General features: G+C 42.0%; 1 protein-coding gene across 13 annotated transcripts in view; it reads right to left on the bottom strand.

Annotated features, from left to right (window-relative positions):
• The window catches only part of BRSK2 (BR serine/threonine kinase 2), a 327,161-nt gene that overhangs the window by 130,663 nt on the left and 174,030 nt on the right, over positions 1 to 22,468 (bottom strand). The gene's annotated exons all lie outside the window — the stretch shown is intronic.

The raw sequence follows: 22,468 nt of genomic DNA, 5'->3' as shown, positions 1-22,468 counted from the left end.
GTTCTCAATCCCTCACTTTTCAGTCACTCTATTCTGCCTGGTTTACGAGCAAATAAACATGCATCCTAAAGGCACCCTTGCCCAATCCTAAACACTGCTGCTCTCTAGAACAGAGCTGATAATGTAATGATGCACCAGAGAGAGAAAGAGAGCACATGCGCAACTGCCTGATCCATAATCTGTGCACTGGGGGATGGGAAAGCACTGACTAGTGCCCCCAGCCCCTGTAAAGGGCCTTCCTGTTCCCTTCACAGAAACAGCAAGAATAAAACAAAGGTTGCAAGCACAAAACAAAGGTTACAAGGGTGGCTATTTCTTTCATCTTCAAATGTTGCACTTCAGGATTGGGAGTGAAACAAAATATTTCTCTCTGTATCTTATTACCAAGTTTTTGTACTGGGTTTTGATCAATGCAAATGATAGGAAGAAGCCTGGAAAATGGAAAGCAGGAGAAAAGGCTCTGGTGATCTATCAGCCTCATGTATTCTACATTCTACTTGCTGCGGTTATAGGTTTCAGTGCAGCCTGAAGCAAAATGAACTGTGTGAGTTTGTGTCCAGGCACACAGGAGGTTCAGTCACATCACAAGAGATATGACATTACAAGCAATAATGAGGTGTTCAGATAGTGCAAGGGGAAAAAATCAGAAAAGGTGATGAGAGAGATCCCATGAACTAAATCTGTGACTCTCTGTGGGTATCCCAGGATGGGAGATAAAGCCAAAGCTGAAATACCCAGATCGGGAGGAAGAAGGTTGTATCTGCCTGAGGTACAGCCCTCATAATGCCCAACAGCTATTTAGCCCCCTCCAGGATTTTCTGCACTCAGTGCCTTCAGACAACACATATGGGATATCACACATTTAATATTTTTTCAATGAACTCTCACAGAGAATGAGGCTTATATGCAAAGGCCAGATCCCATATACTGACAGCCTAAAAAAAAATCCCCAAACCTATGACTGAAAGCTAATCTGCAATGAACAGATTTTCTGCTCAATAAAACCCCAAACATTGTTTATGAAGCAAAGGAGATCTTTAAATGATCACCTGCTCCAAAAGTCAAACAGCATGCCCACTCAATTCTTGTTCTACTACAAGTGAACAAGGAGCTGTATCACCCTACCATATTTATTCCAGTGAATTGAGTTGATCAATATGGATTACCTACGATCCTCCACAATAAAGATCTAGGGGCTTTTACTGCTTGCTGCTTGTATTTGTTTTTAGGAATAACATTGGCCTTTATGATCTGAAGATCTGCACATTTACTTTAATTACAATATATGAGAACAGTTCATAAAGGAATGCTGCATTTGAAAAAGGTGAGTTCTATGCTGTGCCCCTAGAGGGCTGCAGAGGGAGGCGATAGCAGATCTGAGAAACTGCACATCTTCGCTGTACAGGCAGACCTCTTTTGACTAGGTTTCATCAGGGGATGGTGTATTTGCTCTCTATACAATGCCAGGAATATGAAGAAGTCACATGGCCACTGTTCCATTCAAAATTACAGTCTCTGCTAGACATAAACAAGCAAAGCCTCCCTACCTATATGAACCACCACGCGGATTGCTTCTCGTGGCTTCTGCAAGAAAAATCAAGAATCTTCCCAGGGGTTTACAAATTGCTTAAAGACTCACTGCCTGATTCCTACGTACTCTTCAGGGCTTATTAAAATCCTCCAGGAGACAGCCACAAGCACAATTAGAGCTGGTTCCAGTAGCACACAGCTGCATCCTTGTGATAAGCAGGGGATTGAGGGCATGGCAACACAATTTGACTCAGCCAAAACAGCTATCAGAGGGACTGATCATCACTATCTTCCCTTCTACTTGTGGCATGCTGTCACTGTGCTGGCAGCAACAAACCTCACAGGGAATAAGCACACCTGGGACAGGGCAGCATATAGCAGGCACCTGGAACTCAGCAGATGTCAGGTGTTTTATATAGCATGCATTTTCCCTGGAAAGTCATTCCATTTGGATAAACATTCACTGATGTAAATGGAGACACCAACGCTGCTCTTTTCCACCTGCTAGCTGCATTACTTGGGAAAGCCTAGCCACCATTTATTTGTTTAATTTTTTTTTTCAGTAAGGAAATCTTCTTTTACAGAGGTTTGACAACTCTTTGTCTCCATGAAGGAGTCATCACTGTCTGTTCCTTCAGTGACAGCCAGTGGTTTGCTGTCATCCATTAACAGCAGGCACAGAAGCCAAGCTGAGCCCCACCTACCTCAAATTTAGGGCTCTCTGAAATTTCACTAGTCAAAATGTCCCAAAGTCTTTTGAGCCCTTGGGCAGCCTAAAACCACAGAAGTTTGGAATTTCTAGGGCAGAAACAAGAAGAGGGGAGGCGAGCAGAAGGAAAATCAGTCTCTGCCTTAAGGAAGATTTCAGTGGATGCATTAACCTTTATTTGACTTACATAGGCCACACCAGACCTGCATCTCCTAGTCACTGGACTCCTTGTACTCTCTAGCAACAACACAATTTTCACTGTAAGGAAGAACATATTAAATGTAAATAATAGCAGCCTACTGCTGACTGATTCATTCCACATCAGAAAGAGGAATGGTAGGTCTGGCATCATCTAATAATATTTTAAGGAATACCTGGAAAGGATCTCAAGTTAAAACCTTGGAGGTTTGTTTGGCCTTTACCTTTGGATTAGCTACTTGTGCTTCCCTACAAACTGGGAACAATACTTAATTTGTAGGACTGTGATATAGTTTCATTCATGAATTCTTATGGCGATTCTGGTGGAGACTCATTCACGATTTCTTGGAAAGCACTGTGAAACTCTCTAGCGAAAAGCAGTGCTCACACAACATGATACAGAGGAAAGTCATTATGCCAGAAGTAAGAAGACCTGGTGTCTTTTCTACCTCTGCCATTTACCTTCCATGTGATGCCAGGTTACATCACTTCACTTGATCTATCTTAATTCACTACTGAGATCATTAAGTTTTGGAGTAAGAACTGCCTATTCCTATCTGTCTGTATAGTATCACCTTCATGCTTCAGCCAAGTCTACGTGAAACAACAAATAATAATTTCAAAGACTATCATCTGCCCTGTATCATTCTGTTATGTGCTTTAGATAGCAAAGATACTGGATTAGTAAGTGTCAATCAGAAATATAGAAGGCCAGCCCCTCTGCAGCAGCCCAAGGAGAGCTCTGGAGATAAATAGCTCAGCTATTTCTAACTGGCACATATTGTTCTGTGGGATTATTAATGCCTGCTGCAAACCTGGCTTCCAGTGGGTGCCTTCTCTGGGATCAGTGGGTGTTCACAAAGCCTTTTCTTTGCAGAAGGTGTTAACAGCACTGCTTACAAGTAATATCCCCGGTGTCTGTACTGTCATGGGGATTTCTGCAGATGGCTCACAGTGATGACTGTTACTTATTACCGTTCCTTGCTCTTCTTCCTTCTTTTCCCTCTATGCAGACTCTTTAACATTGGTTCACCTTTCCTTTATCCATAGCAGACAAGCTGCAGGAAGCCTTGCAAAGGGGGGATGCTAGTCCAAATGAGATGGACAGAGCACTTCAGACAGGTGCACAGCTCAGGGGCAAGTGACAGGACAGCCTTAAGCCAAATGCATCAGCCCTCGATTAGATAAACTAGCAGTCAGCTGCCAAGATAAAATGCCTGCCTCTGAATTCAGCAATGTCAATCGTTACAAACTTAAAACAGGGTAGAGGGAAGGAGAGCAGGGTTGGCACAAAGCTGGTGAACACATGCAGGTGAACCAAATTTGACAGATTAAAAAAAAAAAAAAAAAAGACAACAAAAGGCAACATACTCCACTACCACAAACTTTGTCCTGCTGACCTTGGTCAATGATTGTTATTTTAGAGCACATTCAGGTCTGCTCTTAATATGAATATTTCTAGACTGGAACTGGGCAAAATGCCACTCAGGCTGCATGGGGGAACCTGGGAGGACTGGAATGAACATTTATTGCTACTTAAATAATTTCACTTCTGGATGAAATTTATGCCTGAATTTCATACTGTACAACTTTCTTTCTCTGGATTGGATATCACAACTTCTAATTGCAAAAACGAAGGGCACATCTGAGCTGGTCATGCTGCTTAAAGAAAGTGGAGGAAAACTAGAGTAAAGAGAGGAACTGTTCAAACGTGCAAATTCTTCTATTCCTTGTTATTCTTCCTGACAGGTTAAGATGCATCTACCAAGCTATTTGAAAGGTGCAAGATGCCAAGAGCCCATATCTCCATTTATCAGAAAAATTTGCACAGTGCAAGTTGTCAGGAGATTCAGGACTTCAGTGAGAGAAGTGGGAAGAACTGCTGTTGGGTAGTACATGGCAGCCTAGAGCTACAGGACTGAAGTCATGGAGAGGTTCCTGACCCAGAGCCTAATGCAAGGGCACAAGAGAAGCTGTTTGAAGACACTGTGATTCATAAAACTACCATGTGCCTAGCTATAGGTAAATCACAAGCTGACCAAATCTGCCAGAATATTTCAAAGGAAATAGTAGCCACTGGGTCTGAAACTTCCACTTTACTTGCGTTTCTTCCTGAGATTTGCTTTCACACACCTGCAGCTGTACACGATTGCTTTCTCTCCTCTACCTTCTTCCCTTTTTTACTTCACAATTATAGCTAAATTGTCTTTAAGGAATACACCAAAAAGAAGCACCCCAGTGTGAGCACAGCAATCATTCACTAAACTCTAGTCACAGCTGGCCATTACCTCCCAAGCAAACATGGCATGTGCCTGCCCTGAGATAAAATTTGAGTGTGCTTTTCCCTAGGCAGCGCTGCCATCAGTTTCTGTCACCATTCTCTATGTGCACCTGGGCACCAGCTATTTACACCAGTTGGCACTTCCAGTCATCCAAATACTTCACATAATTCATAAGCCTAAAGGAGTAAATACCCACCTTCCTGCTATTTATATCTTTCCCCAGGAGAACTCAGCTTGGGCACAGCATTAAGGTTTCTGCTTTTTACCCGATTTTCCAGCTGGGTTAACTGAGGCATGCTGAGGTCAAGTGACTTGCCCAAGGCCACGCAGTCAGATGCTTAGCCAGCATTGCATCCCAGGCACCACAGGTCCTGTGGACATTTGCTCCAGCCACTGGACCGTGAGGCTTCCCTCTGACCTGTCTTTTGGTGCACACAACACCTATAGGTCAAAGGAATCTTATTTCCGGATAGAAGAGGTACAGGAATGGAAGGAAGTGAGAAGGAGGCAGTGCAGTGGGGAATGTAGCTATAATGAGGGCAGGTGCAGGTGTGGGAATTCTCATTTAGGAGACAAACAGCTGCTCTTGGTGACAGACAGAGCCTGTAACTGATTAGCTTTAATGACACTAAAGTATGCATCAGAGCCTCAGATAAGCAGATCCACATAGCTTGCTTAAGAAGTGCCTTTCACAGTCCCCCAAAAGAGTAAGCATCAATAGGAAAGCAGGTTTAGAATGTGCTGAGGACTCTTTCAACAGCTGACCTTACTCTTGGGGAAAAGCAGCTCCCACAGAAAAGAGAGAGAGGTAGAAACTGCATCGTGCTGCAGCTATGTTTTATTAGCAACAGACATACTAAAGAGAAAAATTCACAGAGTGCTCAGAAACCTCTTCTGCCTTTCAGGAGAAGGCCACTTAAATACATTTTTCCCTTTATTTAAAATACATAGTGCAAAACGTATCAAATAAACAGGAGGAAGGGTAGTGATAGAAAGCTGAGCCCACTCTGCTCCGAGTGCACTCCCCCATTTCTTACTCACGCTCCCCAAGCCCCACAGCAGATTACATGAAACAGCCTATTCTCTCCTTAGCATAAATAGCCCTGTGGCCCAAAACCAGGAGTAGATTTACTAGGGGCTGGAATCGCAACCACAGTCCTAACCCTTCACCTGCTTAGCGCCCTCCAGAGTGCATTCTGTGCTACCAGGCATGTGATGTAGTTGTCATCACATGACTGCACTTATTATGAACTGGGAATGTAACAGTATCAGGCTCTGAAACTTATTATAAAATGCCATTCGTTTGCAATTGGTAATGTTTATGCTCCCGTGACTTCGAATTTGCCCTTGATTTCTTACTGGGGTTGGATTTAGTTTTGCAAAGCAGGTTTCTTTCTCCTCTAGAATTTACAGGACAAAATACATTCCCCTTACATCTACATATCTAGCTGTCCTGGGTTCAGCAGTAGCAGTCCTTCTCTCCTTCTTGGTAGCTGGTGCAGCGCTGTGTTTTTGACTTTCAGCCTGGGAACGGTGCTGATGGCACCGATGTTTTAATTACTGCTCAAATGTTTGTTCTGGCCAAGGACTTTCTGAGCCTCATCCTCTGCCAGGGAGGAGGGGAAGCCGGGAGGAAGCAGAGACAGGACACCTGACCCAAACTAGCCAAAGAGGTATTCCATACCACAGCATGTCATGCCCGGGGAGGTAACTGGGAGTTACCAGGAAGCGCAGGGGCTCTTTTCTGGGGTTGGACTCATTTCGGCGGGTGGTATCGTATTCTCTTCCCTTGTTATTTCCCTTATCATTATTATTATTGGTGGCAGCAGCAGTGATTTGTGTTATACCTTAGTTACTAAACTGTTTTTATCTCAACCCATGGGAGTTAAATTTTTTTGATTCTCCTCCCCATCCTTCGGGGGCAGGGGGGGGGAAGGAAAGAAAGAGGGAGGAAGGGGGGAGTGAGTGAACGAGCTGTGTGGCTGGGTTAAACGACGACACTAGCTTCTCCTATACACAAGAAAAAAAAAATAAAAGAAATAAATATTCTCAAATTGCACTGCATAGGGAGTGAACTAAAACCTTCTTTTCCCATTCAGCAGGAGTTTGAAAGGGTATTACATTCAATGACAAAACCAAATTCTTGTTCCAGAATGGGATGTTATACATGTAGAGCTAATTCTGAGGTGCTGCAGGAAGCTCATGTTTCAACAGCTATTTCAACTACACGACTCCTATAGGTAACCTCACAACATTTCAAACAAGCTGTAAGAGAAATGCTAATGCTTGCCACTGTGCCACATCAGTGATCAAAGTATTTACCTGAGAGCCAAGACTCTGGACAGGTTTCTTTTCTGACCTTCAAAAAGGTCAAAGAAACCCCCAACCTTTCCAAAACCAGCCACCATTGAGAGTCACATGCATCAGACAGAAGCTTCTAGCACCTCCCTCTTTACCTTCAGTGGTCTGTTAGCTGTCCTTCTGTCCCATGTACCCACTTTATGCCTTTCAGGAATCAGCAGAATCAACAAAGGTGTGCCCTGTGCCTACACCTAAGCCAATCCCATTCACTGTCCATCGTATCAGTTTAGATCACAGCTAATGTAAGATAATGTGCCTGATGGACCTTCTCTTCTGCCAGATCTACAATGGGAACAGTAATGAGCAGTTAAGAGGACATTAATATCTTAAAACACTGCAGCCATTTGCTTAGTGATGCAAGAGGGCAGCACCCCTAGTCCCACTTGGTGGGGTCAGTGAAGAGCAGGCTCTGACTGCTGTCTGGTAAACTGGATTATCAGTAAAAAAGGTGGAGATCATTTCTTTTCTCCCACACTCAGCCTCTCTGTCTTGGGCAGAATATCCTCAAAAAACATATGCTGATTTAGCACATTATGGATCCATAAGGGAAAGAGGAGAGCTCAGAAGCAGAAGTTTAAGTTTTCATTCCAAAGCCAAATGCCACCAGAAGGCATGGGATTGCAAGGGAAGAGATCTTAGTTCCTTCTAAGCTGCATAGTTCATAAGCTTCCAGTCCTTCCTCCTGACTGCTACCCTTGTCCTTCACTACAAGGCTACTTCTGCATCTTCATTTCTGCATCTTCAACAGCAGTAGCTGCTAAACAGTTAAAATAAAAGAAATAATTAAACAGAAACAAGACCAAGACTATGACTTAAGAGGTTTAGATTAGCAAGATGGGGCATTGCTGCTTTGGCTACAACCTTCTCTCGCCCCCTTAAAAAAGTTACAGTCAGCTAATGAGAGGCTAAACCATCTAACCAATATAACAAGGGACAAACTAGAAACAGTGTATAGAAACCAGCAACTAATATGAATAGTTTTGCTAATAACATGTTTCTGAAAAATTGCTTAATCCTAAATGAGTGACTGTAATACTGACAAACAGGTTCATGGAAGCTTCAGTAAGTTCACAAACTAGCATCTTGATCATGAACTTGGAAGCAGAAATCAGACCTAAATTTATTGTCAAATTAATCTGAAATTAATATCATAACTAAGTTTTCTGAGGAGTATACTTCAGGGAACTTTGCATTTTAGGTCAGCAGGAAGACAAAAGATACAAAAAGGCATTCCCCATTTCATAGTTCTTTTATCACCAGCACAACTTAAACCATGAGTGTATCTACCCTACCCAAATACTACTGAGCATGTATTATAAAATAAGCAATGTATTCTTCATATTTCACTGACTGCTAAGCAAGAAGAAGATTCTGTTGTACAGAGCCCTTTAACACCAGGCAGCGGATCTCTGAAATGAAGATGGAAACCAAAAAGCAAAGTCTCACCAGAGGAAAGCAGAAATGCACTTCCTGGAAGCTGGGTGCTGGCAAGAAGGGTCCTCAGTAGTGCATTCAGATTGCACACAGTAACTTGGAGCACGTAACTGGCCACAGTGATTTACAGACTAGCACAGCAGTGAGTCCAGATTACAGTTGTGCTGATAGAAGCAGAATAACTCCTGGAAATGAGATGCCAGCCTGCACACAGCAGAAGGCAGATGAAGGCCCCTAAAGTGCTTCAGATAGGTAATTACATTCTTCTCTGATGCATGGGTAATTGTTTGGCTTCCATTAGGAATCTTCTCCATTTCTATTACAGTTTTGTTCATTTACAAACAATTCTTTTTTAACAACGTGGTCAGTTCCTCTCTCCCCTAAGGGTCTTAGTTTACCCTTTGTGTCAAGAGGCGAAATACCTCCTGGCTGCTGGTTATAAAGTCAAGAGAAGACAGTTAACAATAACATGGAGTAGTAGACATGACTCAAGCAGAATCAAAATGCTTTGGAAATTAAATGAATCTAATACTTTCACTTGTAACAGAGTTTCTACTTCAAGAGCTCAAAGCATAGTATTTTCAGATTTTAGTTCCTAAGACTCCTTGAAATTAAGACAAGTAAAAATTCTGTGGACTCTCTGCAAGCAGTGAGGTTAAGACTGCAGAGAATCTAAGTCAGAATGCAACTAGCTAGTAACTTTTAATGCCACCTATTTAAGTACTCAGCTATAAGATATGTTGGTATCTCCCATTAGATACCAAGATTAGTCAGCCTTGAATATTTGAGGACAAATGCCCCATTTAAGGAGGCAGCATTGTGATTCTTCTGTGTTGGAGCAGAGCATTTTTAAAAGTGACTCCTGTAGTATTTGAACCCTCAATCCAAGACCTCATCAAAGAAGGAAGGTTTTGAACTGGGGACCAAAATGCAACATCTTATGTAGATATGTCAAATTTTCAAGGCTGAACTCAATGAAGAAAGAAATACGTCTACCTGAGGCTGCTCTCAATTGATATCAAGGATACAGCAGGACAAAGGATAGTCAACCATATTTTATTCACTTGTCGTGGCTGAAAATGCCATGTAGAGAAGGAGTACATGTAGAGAGACTTCCTACCTTTAACCTATTGCTTTTTACTGTCAGCTACTGTGGCAGAGGGTTGGCCATCATGGTAAGGACCTGTACCATAACACATGTACAGTTAAGGAATTGTTAGTGTACCTTTGCACTGACTACAAAGTCCACTTGCATGGTGGCAGTACACTGCTTGATTCTCATCCCAGGCTTTACCTGCTGCTCCTATGCTGTGGTTTGTGGCTACCATGGTTAATCCAAAGCCATCAAAAATTTACTACAAAGAGATTGATTTTTCTTTGCATGTACTGACAGAACAAGACTCGTACTGCAAAACTTCCTCTGATACCAATCACCGACAAACTTACTGGCTAATTATTTTATTCCTGCCCATGTCAATGGCGTTAAAATTTCTGTCCAAGCATAGGAATGGATTTTTAAAATGATGAAAACAATTGTTAGAATACACTTCCAAAGATCCAAATTGTAGCAGGACACAGGTGCTAAGAAGAATCATTTGGTACTAACAAGTCAAACTTTATTCAAACTTCAGAGAGAGGACACTAAAAACGCTGCTTTTATAGGAACGTTTTTTCTACAGAGGCCAAGTAAAAGAATAGCAACTAATCATCATGTGTTCACTCAGCATACCTAGAATGAAATAGAAAGAAATTAAAAATAATTTCAATACTAGAAATTAAAAGATGCCACAGAAGGTATGCAAATTGCCGCCACAAGGTCCTGTTTTTTGTTTACAAAGAACGTGTTTTAAGTTTGATGGAGAGGCACCATTATGGAGGGAATTTGAGGCATTTTAAATAGCAGAAGCACTCATTAAGAATTCATTTTTAACAGGAAGACTGGAAAAAAATTAAAATTAATGAGGAAGATGAAGTGGGGAGGGGGGAACTTTGAAGATGACAGCTTCTTGCTAAAAAAAGACATACTTGATATTAATCACAAGCAGTTCACATACATGCATTACCCCTAACTCTACAATCTCCAGGACTAATTCACAGCTGCTTCATGTTTGCTTTGTGTTAGGCTACTCAGCAAAGCACAGTGCTGCCATCAAACACTGTGGTAATAAAGATGAGGAGTAAATCACCACAAAAAGGACACAACATAGCCTGTTTTAAACCTAGATGATTCGATATTCCTGCAGCAGCAACTGTTGGAGACTTTCAGGAAGAGGTACAACTACACTGCATACCAAAAGCTTGAACTGACTACAGCAGTTTCTGAGTAGGAAAAGTTTCAGCACTCTTGCTGTACCACTGTCATGTATTTTCTGTAAAAAGCTGAAATTTATCTGTGCCGATTTGTAGCTGGCCCATTAAAACACCAAAGGACCTTTTAAGTCTCTTCAGAAATCTGCCTTGTTTAAGACCTCATTACCTGGACATAAGAGAGATTTTCTCAAACATCCTTTCCTACTCCTTAGTCTTAGAAGGAAGGAAAAAACAAGTTGCCTTTCTTTAAACACACACTGGCTGGACTGCTTAACTGATGCACAGCAACACACAAGTTTTAGTGATGCGTGCAACCAACAATTTATTCAGTGATGGGCAACCAACAATTTATTCTTCAGTACCCTTGTACAGTAAAATAAAGTTTTTGTTACTCCTCCCATTAAAACTTTGATTGTTTCTTTTAAATGCTCATACTTTTCGTGAAGGGTTTGGGTGGGGAGCTTTAGGTCAGGCTTGCTCTAAGAAGTGGTCATAAGCATTCATTAAAAAGAGGAGATGTGGGCAAGACTCGCTCTGTCTGGATCTCTTAGTTTAGATTAAAAATCCTGAAAATAGGTCTGGAAGAAAACAGACCAAATCAAGCTGAAGTGACCCTGACAGTGGTAGCATGGAGGGCATCCTGGGCATGTGTGAAATGTCTGGGACAAAGAGGAGCAAAAGCAGCAGACCAGAAGTTACAGGAGTGAAGCAGGAATAACGGGAGTTGAGCATTTGGATTCAGTCTCATTTCACACAGACAGTGTGCCAGAAGATCACTTCATGCTAAGCATTTTTCTTACTAATGTGATGTTTTTTCAGTCTGATACTCCTCTGTATTTGATCATTCCCACTGTCCTCGGTTGAATTGTTTGTATCTACTACTGACCCTGCAGAACACCACGCAGAAGAGATGCCCTGCCCAGCAGTCATGAGCACAACCCTATTGTCAGCCACCTTTCTGAAAAAGGTGTCCAGGCCTGTTCCAAAGTCCACTGAAATTGGTGTAAAGACTTTCTCAGAATTCAGTGAGCTGAGGCCTAAGCTCATTCAGAGGAGAGCTAAGAAATACCTTTGCTGGGCAGAGATGTCTCAGCTAGCTCCAGACAAGCTGCCTAATGAGCCCAAGCTGAGGGCTGCCCTGATATGGCTATAATATTTCTGTCCCCATATGGGCACATTCAGAGCTAACTTAGGTGTCTTTGCATGACCCTGTACTGCATCACGTAGACATACCCTAGCTGCTTATTGCTTTTCTTCCGAAATTCTAGCAGCGTGAACAGAACAGGCAGCTTACAATTACAGGATTATTTCTTATTAATATTTGCCCTTCTAAGGTTTGGCATCTTCAACAACCATATACGAAAATGGGTTGAAAAGACTGCATGAAAATTCTCCTTTAGGACTCAGCTGACCCAAATACACAGTTCTCTTGCTCTGAATTCCCCTATATGGTGCAGAAAGAAAACTGCTTTGTTTTTTTTTCTCTCTCCTCCTCCTTTTTTTTTTTTTTTTCCATAATGCTGCATTGCAGGACCAAAATTTCTGATTACCATGCAGTATCTTTTTTGATTGTTCTTTCCTCAAATTAAATGATTTTTGTACTCTCAGAACAACCAGGAGGGACCCGTCTTCTGCTCTAAGGAGGTAGGTAGAGCCTTTCTCTAATAGGTGCAGTTAAAAGCATACATACCGTCAGAAAAGTGGTTGCACTCCAGGGCGCTGCCAACATGACTGTATCAGTGGCATGACAAGATGTGACTAAAAAAAGCTTTAACCAGAGAAAGCCCTACTGTTGATGCAGTGACAGCATGAAAACACAATATTCAGTGGTTTAGCTTGCATTTCGTAGGGTGAGGGTAACTAGTAAGGCTGTATTCCCAACAGCAGTGCGGTGCTGGTATTGCATAAGTGTTTTGACAGTGCAGTTGGTGCAGCTTTCAAAAAAACCTTCTCTTGCAGCCTATTGTGTATTCATAGGCAATTCTGCATAGCCAAGTGACACAAGCAAAGTTTTAATACTTCTATCAACCTTGCAGAGTAAACACAGCCATGACAAAAGGAGTAATATCTACTTTGCTTTCTCTATCACCAATAAAACTTATCAACTACCCTCCAGGTGTAGAAGATTTATCTTCAGGTCTCTTTACCAAGTAAGTAAGTTCCTGAAACTAGCAATTAGAAAATCCATTTTCTTACTTGCAGGCTTGGACATACTTGATCTACAAGCCATGGAGAGAAAAAAACACCACCAAACCACCAAACAAGAAAACCTAAAATACCACTGTTTTTTACAGCCACATTTAGAAGCAGCCATACTGCAAAACCGGCTCTTCTAGCTCCTTAGGAAACCTGCACAAGCACTTAGCAACTGCAAGAACATTCAAGTCAAAGGGAAGCTCTTTTTGGAGATAAGTTGCCTTCTAGTTATAGTGCCAAACTCTGTGAAGCAGAGCCTGTATCACAGATGAGATGACTGGGAGATCCCTAAATCAAACAGCAAGCTCTATGAACAATGTACCTAAATAAGAGCTTTATTGGGCCCTGTGTCTGAAATTCATACACAGCAGGAGAACTAGAATGGAAAATCTGGTCATTGCTCTGTTTTGATCAATCACTTTACACCAGCACCAAGCCTACTCTTCTCATTTCAGACAAGTACACTTTCAAGACCCCAAAGCAACTGATGGACAAGAAAGCACACAGCCCCCTCATCAGTATAGAAAAGGAGGAAAAGGCAGCACTGATTATAGTGTACTTACAGCAAGCTAACTCATTGCTGGCTCCTTATTGCAAGAGCTTTACCAAAATGCTAGAAAAGCATGAGGACGGTTCTTAACATTGTGGATACTGCCCACGTATCCACATGATTCTGTCTGGAACCCCTGAAGTCCCATCTCAGCACATTTAAGCATCAGTAAAAAGGCAGAAGGTATCTGAGAGGTCTGAGGTCTCCAAAGTGCTGGGCTGATATTTTCATAGCAGTAAAGGGTACCACTCCTTCTCCAGCTTGAGCTCAGAATGCCACTGAAACAGAAAGTACCCTCCTACAACAACATAAAGAGTAGCTGTAGACAGTGGAAAGCTCTGCAGACAAAAACCCCAAACACCTGGTTTGGCATCTGCTTTGTTTAATTTCCCTGTGAAAAGATATATTGGGCCAGACTGTGAGGTATGCAACCTGCAGTTACTCAGCTGTTGACCAGCTTCAGCTGAAAATATCCACAGCAGAGAATTCCCAAGCTACTTAATGTGCAGCAACAGAGCCTGGGATACAATGGAATGGAAGAAGAGACTGGTCTGAGATTAGCAAATGAGGAGGGAAAGAAAAAGATTAAAGAAAATTCACTACATGCAAATGAACAATACTGAAACCTTAGAAATGCATAGTTTTCCACAGCACTGGGAGTCTTAGCTGAGATGGGACTGCTGCATAAAGCCCAAGAAGGAAATAAAGGTTTCTGGTAGCCCAATTAGTCAGTCACAGTATTTCTGACATTGTTGTGACACTAAGAACTACTTGGAAAGTCTGATCTGCTATTTGCACAAAAAAAAAGAAGAAGAGTAAGGCTAGCAGAAAAGGGTTAAACAGTCTGTCAATTAAGTATAGCATTTGTTCAACTTGGAAGGAGAATGAAAAGGAAAATCATGGAAATCAGCTGTGGATGTACTATCATACCAGAAACAGAGCCCAGGGAGAGACAGGGAGCAGATTTTTCCTGTTTCTCATGGAGATATTAATACTGTAACAAAGCTATTTCAATGTGCCTGGCATCTTGCTCTCCAAAACCGAGGGAAAAAAGTAGCCTCATCTTGCTTCAAACCTAAAACATGTATGGTCTTCCCATCAGCAGTTCCAAATTTTCTGAAGTAACAAATAGTTTATAATGCTGCACCCTGAGTCCTAACATGCAAACAGAAAACTGGCCCCATTTTCCTCTCATGCTAATTCATCATCATAGGCAATAATAAAGAAATGCAGTGCACTTGCAGATACTTAAGACAAGTTTGAGTGAAGGACTGCAGAATTGCAAAAGCATGGAAAAAGAAAGACACATAGAGCATAAGGTTCAGAGGCTAAACTGTTCCAGGAAGAAGAAAGTTTAGTCTTTGGCTATGATTAAGTGGTTGATTCTGCGAAGCTGGGCAGGTATCAAGAACTGGTTAATTGAGGGCAAGAGAGAGTTAGAGTACAAAGCGAAAACAGAGCAGTCAAGGGGAGAAAAACAGCTGCCACGAAGTCTGTTTTCCCTTAGGGTTTCTAGTTATCATTTGAGGATAAATATACTTTTCAACTAACCTATTCAATGGAGCTAATTCCCTGGAAGTGCTCGTAATTCACTAATAGTGCTGCTTAATATGCTCAGGAGTTGATGGGTCTGTACATGTGTAGTGTCCTTTCAGATTTTGTATCTAATAAAAAATGAAGTAACACAGAAGAGATGAAAGCACTGTATGAACGTATTTACTCATGCCTCATAGCAGATGGCCAGTAGCCATTCCAAAGGAAGTGCCAGACTTATTGGGATGTGTGCAACAGCAAAGAGGAATTAAAGGCAGCTTCCTTTACAAACAGGGAAAAAAACCTGCCACCTTAGGTTTCACTGCTGTGGACAGCTGAAGAACAACAGCCCCTCTGATAAAATAATGTGATCTTTGCCACCACCAAAGTTTGCTTTTCATGAGGCAGACACATGTCTTCCCCAGGAACTGAAGATACATAGATAGCATCAGGTGTAATATGCTGGGTATGTTTTATGCTGCAGTATATTTTGGGAGTCTAAGTACTGTCCGTGTTACCCACATACTGCTTTTTCAAAGACATAATTTCTAAAGCATATGTACACATATACAAACAACTGATTGAAACTTATTCCAGTCCTACTCTGGTTTTCTGGTCTACATATTTTTGTGACTGTACTGTACCAGCAGACTCATCGGGTGAATTCAAGTCTATGGGAAGTGACTAACTTACAAACCCATGCAGTCCATGCCCTTTGGTGCTTTGGCTGAGACGTCAAGATCCCACAGAAACCGCTATGTTTCTTCTCGCATCACTGTGGCATGCACAGAGAGGGAGGTGCCCAGAAGCAAAGAACTTTAGCATAATGACTTGGATGGGTAGTCAGCAGTTTAAACCAGCCACTTGATGTTACTCTAATGGGGATTCATTTAAACAGTTGTTCTGCATGCACAGGAATCCCGACACCCCCAAGCCCACCCCATCCCTACAAAATCACTTAAAAATAAAATGAACAAAAATCAAATCATCTGTTTGAGAAGAAAGAGGCTATGGCTTGGAAAATGCACATAATGGGTGGCGCAAAAATGCCCGTGGGTTACTAAAAATTATTTAGCAAGAGGATCAGGGAGCCTCTCAGCTTTATCTCAGGGATGACACGACATAAATAAAACCCCAGGGCCAAATTCAGACCTGTAAATAGCTGCACTTCTGCCTCATCCAATAGGACTAATATCCTCTTATGAAAACCCTGAGCTTAGGCCAGTATGTTTCAGACACATTTATGCATTTTGAGCCACAGAAGTCTTGCTTGAAAATGAATGGAAGTTAATTCCATAATGGTCAGCAATACTATGTTATATGCTACTTACTCACCAGGCAACAAACACCTCTTCTATATTGCCTAAATTAGTCATAGAACTTCCCATTCAGCATCACTACATTCCAATACACACAGGAGTAACCCTGATCTTTCAACTACTCCGTCATTAGGTTCCTGAATCTCATAACCAATACGAATTCATTAAAACATATTCTCAGGAATATGTCTGGCCCATAAAGCCATGAAACACATTCCTAATTTCTGTAGGGTTTAAGTACAGGCTTTAGGCTCAGTATATCTAAACATTTACATATGCATTTTATCTATCAAGATGTAACCTTTTTGCCAGGTCCCGAATTCTTCAGTTGTGCTCAGATCTCTCATTGCTCACATTACATTATGTGCTTGGGGCCCAGGTATTTGTAGTCCTGGTCATAAGAACAATGTTTAAACTGTTGAGATACACTGGTTGAAGTATTACAATGTTAAAAATTCACATCTGCATATGCTATTAACAACATTTTCTTAAATTCTGTTAATTTCTGTATTCAGTCATCCTGAAGGTTGGCACAGCTGGTATCAGACCATTAGACATGATGGCAGGATTTGTGGCATCTCATTTCAGGTTAAGATGTACACAAAATAGACCCTGGTCTTGTTTAAGTCCCAGAAGCTTTTTTTTTTTTTTGGGGGGGGGCAAGGTAAATGAACACCTTTTAAGGCATATGGGTACCAGCAGCCACAGCTAAAGGCTGAACTGAGGTCTGAGGATACAGAGCTACCAAACAAGTTGTAACTACAGTATCTATAAAGACAGACAGCTGTAGGATAGTCTGAATAGAGGTACACAGAGGACCCAGAATCAAAACAGGACAAAAACTTATTTGCAGTATTAGCAGATGGTTACAGTAATAGGGAGGATGAAATTGAGGAGGTTATAAGTGGTACTGCTGCTCAAAAGATATGCAAAAATAATGTGAGAGAAGCCAAGCACCTCTAACCTGATCTGCACCTGGAAAAAATGTGGAAGAGAAATAAAAACTGTAATGAAAGGGACAGCTGGAGAGATGGCATCAGAGGATGGAGGTCATGGCTTTGGGAGAACCAGCAATTTGAGAGAATGAGAAATTAAATAGTCAGAAATAGCCAAGACCTCTTTAGAAAGTGCAGTTCTGGTGTCCTTAACATAAAACGGACATGGAACTGTTGGAACAAGTCCAGAGGAGGGCCACGAGGATGATCAGAGGACTGGAGCACCTCCCATATGAAGATAGGCTGAGAAAGTTGGGGCTGTTCAGCCTGGAGAAGAGAAGGCTGCGTGGAGACCTCATAGCAGCCTTCCAGTATCTGAAGGGGGCCTATAGGGATGCTGGGGAGGGACTCTTCATTAGGGACTGTAGTGAGAGGACAAGAGGTAATGGGTTAAAACTTACACAGAGGAAGTTTAAATCGGATATAAGGAGGAAATTCTTTCCTGTTAGGGTGGTGAGGCACTGGAATAGGTTGCCCAGGGAGGTTGTGAATGCTCCGTCCCTGGCAGTGTTCAAGGCCAGGTTGGACGAAGCCTTGGGTGATACAGTTTAGTGTGAGGTGTCCCTGTCCATGGCAGGGGGTTTGGAACTTGATGATCTTAAGGTCCTTTCCAACCCTAACTACTCTATGATTCTATGATATGTTCATTATTTCATTGTATGCTAGCTGTTCCTCAAACTACAGTTACAGAACTGGTTTACAGGCTCAGTAATCATGCCTTATATGCCATGCCCAGTGCATTTATGATCCCACTTCCATTGTTCCCTCCTACAGATCACTGAGATCCCCTCTCAAGACTCCAGGCAGACTCCAGGCAAGCATTCCTCCTTTGCCTGCTAATGTGGCTGCTCCTTGTTGGTATTCAAACCACAAACAAGATGAGATCATTACCACGAGTTTCTTTAGGCTGCTTAAGCCTCAGTCACCCTCAGTAAAGCAGCCTTTGAACCAAAGTCCTAAACCCTCTTCATACTACTTCTGTAAGGTTTATTTTCACCTGCTGAAAACCCCATATTTTGTATGCTACTCTGTTGATCCTCAGTTTTACTCATCAGTCTTGTTTCTGCTGCCCCTTTTCATACTAGGCTTTCCTGACGCGGCTCTTAACCTCACTGACTGGTTGTTCTTCTATGAGGCTGAAACATTCAGTACTGTCTCCACAGTTCTCTGAGGCATTAAATTTTTCTTCCAACTCCTATACATTTTTTTTAATTGGTCTTAGTCTTTATTTGACAACTGACACAAGTCTAGTCATCACTGAACACAACAGCCATGATAGCTGGCCAATATTCTCCTACCTGCATTGGGGTTCAGGTTAGATATTAGGGATGAATTAATCACTAGGAGTGTAATACAGCACTGGAACAGGCTGCAGAGGCCTAATGAATCTCAAACCCTTAAGGCTTTCAAAATCAAGTTAGACAGAGCCATGACTGACCCGTGTCAACAGCAGTCCTTATCTGAGTGGGAGGATGGACTACATAAATCCCCTTATTTCTATGATTCTATGTTTTTGTCTGATATTTCACTCCTGTAGCCTATGACAATCTGACTATCTTAGATTTCTCCATCCTTGATATCTCCTTCAAGCAGTATGTCATAGAACCATAGAAGAGTTTGAGTTGGAAGGGACCTTAAAGCTCATTTAGTCCCAACCTCCCTGCCATGGGTGGGGACACCTTCCACTAGACCAGGTTGCTCAAAGCCCCATCCAAGCTGGCCTTGAACACTCCCAGGGATGGGGCAGCCACAGCTTCTCTGGGCAACCTGTGCCAGTGTTTCACAACCCTCACAGGGAAGAACTTCTTCCTAATATCTAATCTAAATCTACCCTCTTTAAGTTCAAAACCATTTCCCCTTGCCCCATCACTACTTGCTCTTATAAGAAGTCCCTCTCCATCTTTCTTGTGGGCCCCTTTAGGTGCTTGAAGGCTGCTTTAAAGTCTTCCCCGAGCCTTCTCTTCTCCAGGCTGAACAATCCCAGCTCTCTCAGGCTGTCTCCACTGCGGAAGTGTTCCAGCTTTCTGATCATCTTTGTGACCCTCTTCTGGACTCACTCCACAGGTCCATGTCCTTCTTACATTGGAGGCCCAGCTGAACTCCAGGTTCAGTGACGTCTCCTGAGAGTGGAGTAAAGGGGAAGAATCACTTTCTTTAACCTGCTGGTCATGCTCCTTTTGATGCAGCCCAGAATACAGTTGGCTTTCTGGGGTGCAAATGGACACTGCCAGCTCATGTTGAGATTCCCATCAACCAACAGCCTCAAGTTGTATATCCCCTCTTAGTACACAAGCAGCAAGCAGCTGTTACCCAGCGCTGAGCAGATACTATGCCCTGAGTTGCTGGTAACTGGTACTGCTCTCTCCTCAACACCAAGTAAAGCAGTTTTTGGCACCGCTTTTACCTGAAAGTATTCTCACCACTATCAAGCTTGCCCAAGCCATGTGAGAGGACAAAGGGACCTTTTCTTTCAAAAACGAAGGCTTGAAGGTTAACAGATCTCTGAGGTTTTTTTACTGTTACAGGCACATACATTCAGGTATGTTTCTACCTGTTGCTGGACTTCCATGTCAGTCCCTGTGAAATAAACTTTTTCATTCTGCTAGGCTACTGGGCATGGCTGAGATTCCTTGGCTCTTACACTGGGAACATCCTGGTACAAATCTACAATTCAAATCTACAATTCGTACTACACTGCTGCCCAGAGGAGTTTGGTACTCTTAGGTATCCCCACAAGACTACTGCTTAATCCAAGACACTCTGTGGCTGATAGACTCGCAATGTACACCCCTATATGAAAAAGAAGTGAAAACATGACCCCAGATGACTGTGAGAACAGCTGTGTGCCTCTCTGTCCCTGTGTCCAATGATCTTACCCATTTGTTCTTAAGTAAATATTATTATTTTCTGGATTTGATAAATCAGGGATTGCTTTAAGAGATGGAAATGAGGATAAAATGAATCCATAATACCTAGAGGATAACATACACTCTTACTGTGTGTGCCTTTCTGCTTTGAAAGTGCTGTCATGGACAGTGAGGGACAACAGGAGCTTAGCAAAGGACAGAAGGGATTTAGGAAGGAAATTCAGGGACAGCTGAGGGAGCAGGAGTGAAGAGAAGTTCACAAAAGAAAAGCGATAAGAACATTAGACTGAGGGGATTTATTTCAGGGTATTAGGAAGGAAACATAACAAGGAAAATCTCTAAAAAATAACTTTATGCTAAAGTATTTTGCAGCTGGGGGGGGGGGCATTATTTTGCCTCGATTGGCAAAAAGTTCTTTCTGCTGGACCATCTTGACATACATGAATCTAGACATAAACACCAGATTTTTGTCCATGGAGCAGTAGTAAATTCCAGTCTATTACAAGGATCCATGGTGACTGGTTTCTGACAGTGTGACCAGACTTCCAGAACACCATAAAATGGAGTCTATGAGCAATTCTTATAAGCAACTATATGTATCACAGCTGTTGAAAATCTTCTTCAGGTACAACGGAGAAAACTCTTAACATAATCCCCATCTAATACATCTGTTATAACAGTTTTTACATATTCTGATGACTCCTCTGCATTTTAGATCTTCTGGCCTTGATATATAGATATATGTCTTAGTTATATAGAGCTGTATAGAAGGGCACAACATGTTACTCAAAGAATAAGATAAAATACATACCCCACTGAAAGACAGGAGCATTCCTTACAAACAGACTTGAAATGAAACTAGGTGCTACTGTCAAACTTCTTTATACATGTTGTTATTATTTATTTCCTGTAGTTAGGCTTGCATCTGAGCGATACAGATGATAATGTTTCTGTCTCCTGAGGCAACAGAAAACCTAAAAGTAGAAAAACCTACAGAGCTGTACCCTGTTGTGTTACACCTTGCACCAGTGACATGTCCTCACCACTTTCCTACTAAATGTACAGATGAGGAGACACTTGTGAGCTGCAAATGATATGAGTACTTCTACCTGCAATACATACCATGAACAGGAAAAAGTGACCATGTTTCTTAGGCTAGATCCTTCTTCTTGAGTGTTGAGCTGTCCACCCTGCCATACCAAAATGTTCTAAAACATGACCTTGAATGTGTTATTTTTAGCATAATATGGAGCATCAGTCAAAAATTTCCATAAAGGGCAGTAATTTTGATTGCCTGAGTTTTCACTGAGCATTTTTGAAAAAGCCAGCCTCCACCTCAGAATTTCTTCCCACTTTCAAAACTCCCTATTTCTAGCAGGGGCAATGCATGATAGCATAACAGAGATGTTACTTAGCAATTGTTATATAGTGAGATACTGTAACAGATGCAGAAGTTCAAGATTAAACTCAATCTCTCCTTCCCCATGGTTTCTAGAGAATTAAGGTAACATCTCCATTATCCCTCACAGCACAAAGCTGTTGCTGCTGCCTCCCCACACAGCTGCAAAGCATACTGTATTACATTACACTGCAAGGTTCAGGAGTACCAGGTGTTCTGACAAAGCAGTGATTGCTTCTCCCACATAGGAACAAAATCGACCATGCCATGCCTGCAATTTTGTCACTGCGTGGTAGCTAGACCACTAGAGCATGGGCTTGAGTGCTATTAGTACACCTGGAAGATTATCTTGGAGTTGGACAAGAAATACCATTTCAAACTAGAACTCGAGTCTCCTCCTTGTGTGTGTCTGTGGAAGGACAGCAGGGGAATACAAACCATGGTTTACTGCTATGGAAGTGCTCTTCATGAACAGACCAGCATATGAAATACATGGCAACAGTGGATTCAGCATCTCAGGATGCCAGGAGCAAGGCAGCAAGTACAGAGATAGCACCTGGTGAAGGAAGAAATGCCCAAACACCTAAAAACTTACCAACATGCTCTAACAGCAACAAATCAAACCCATTGTATGCAGATCCATCTGACAGCTCTGGAACCAACAGTTAATTGCACCGGGATTGAGCCTTCCCAGATTTTCCCTAAATTTGTGTCAGCTACTTAATAGAACAAACTGCAGGGACAGACAGAGCGAGGCCTCGTTTACACTTAACAAATAAATTGCA

This window comes from Neopsephotus bourkii, unplaced genomic scaffold (genome assembly GCF_033783945.1).
Source record: "Neopsephotus bourkii isolate Nb327-2 ecotype Australia unplaced genomic scaffold, CSIRO-AGI_Nbou_v1 NB_1792, whole genome shotgun sequence".
NCBI classification, from domain to species: domain Eukaryota; kingdom Metazoa; phylum Chordata; class Aves; order Psittaciformes; family Psittacidae; genus Neopsephotus; species Neopsephotus bourkii.
The sequence above is the reverse complement of the archived record's forward strand: the minus strand, read 5'-3'. Positions and strand labels throughout refer to the sequence as shown.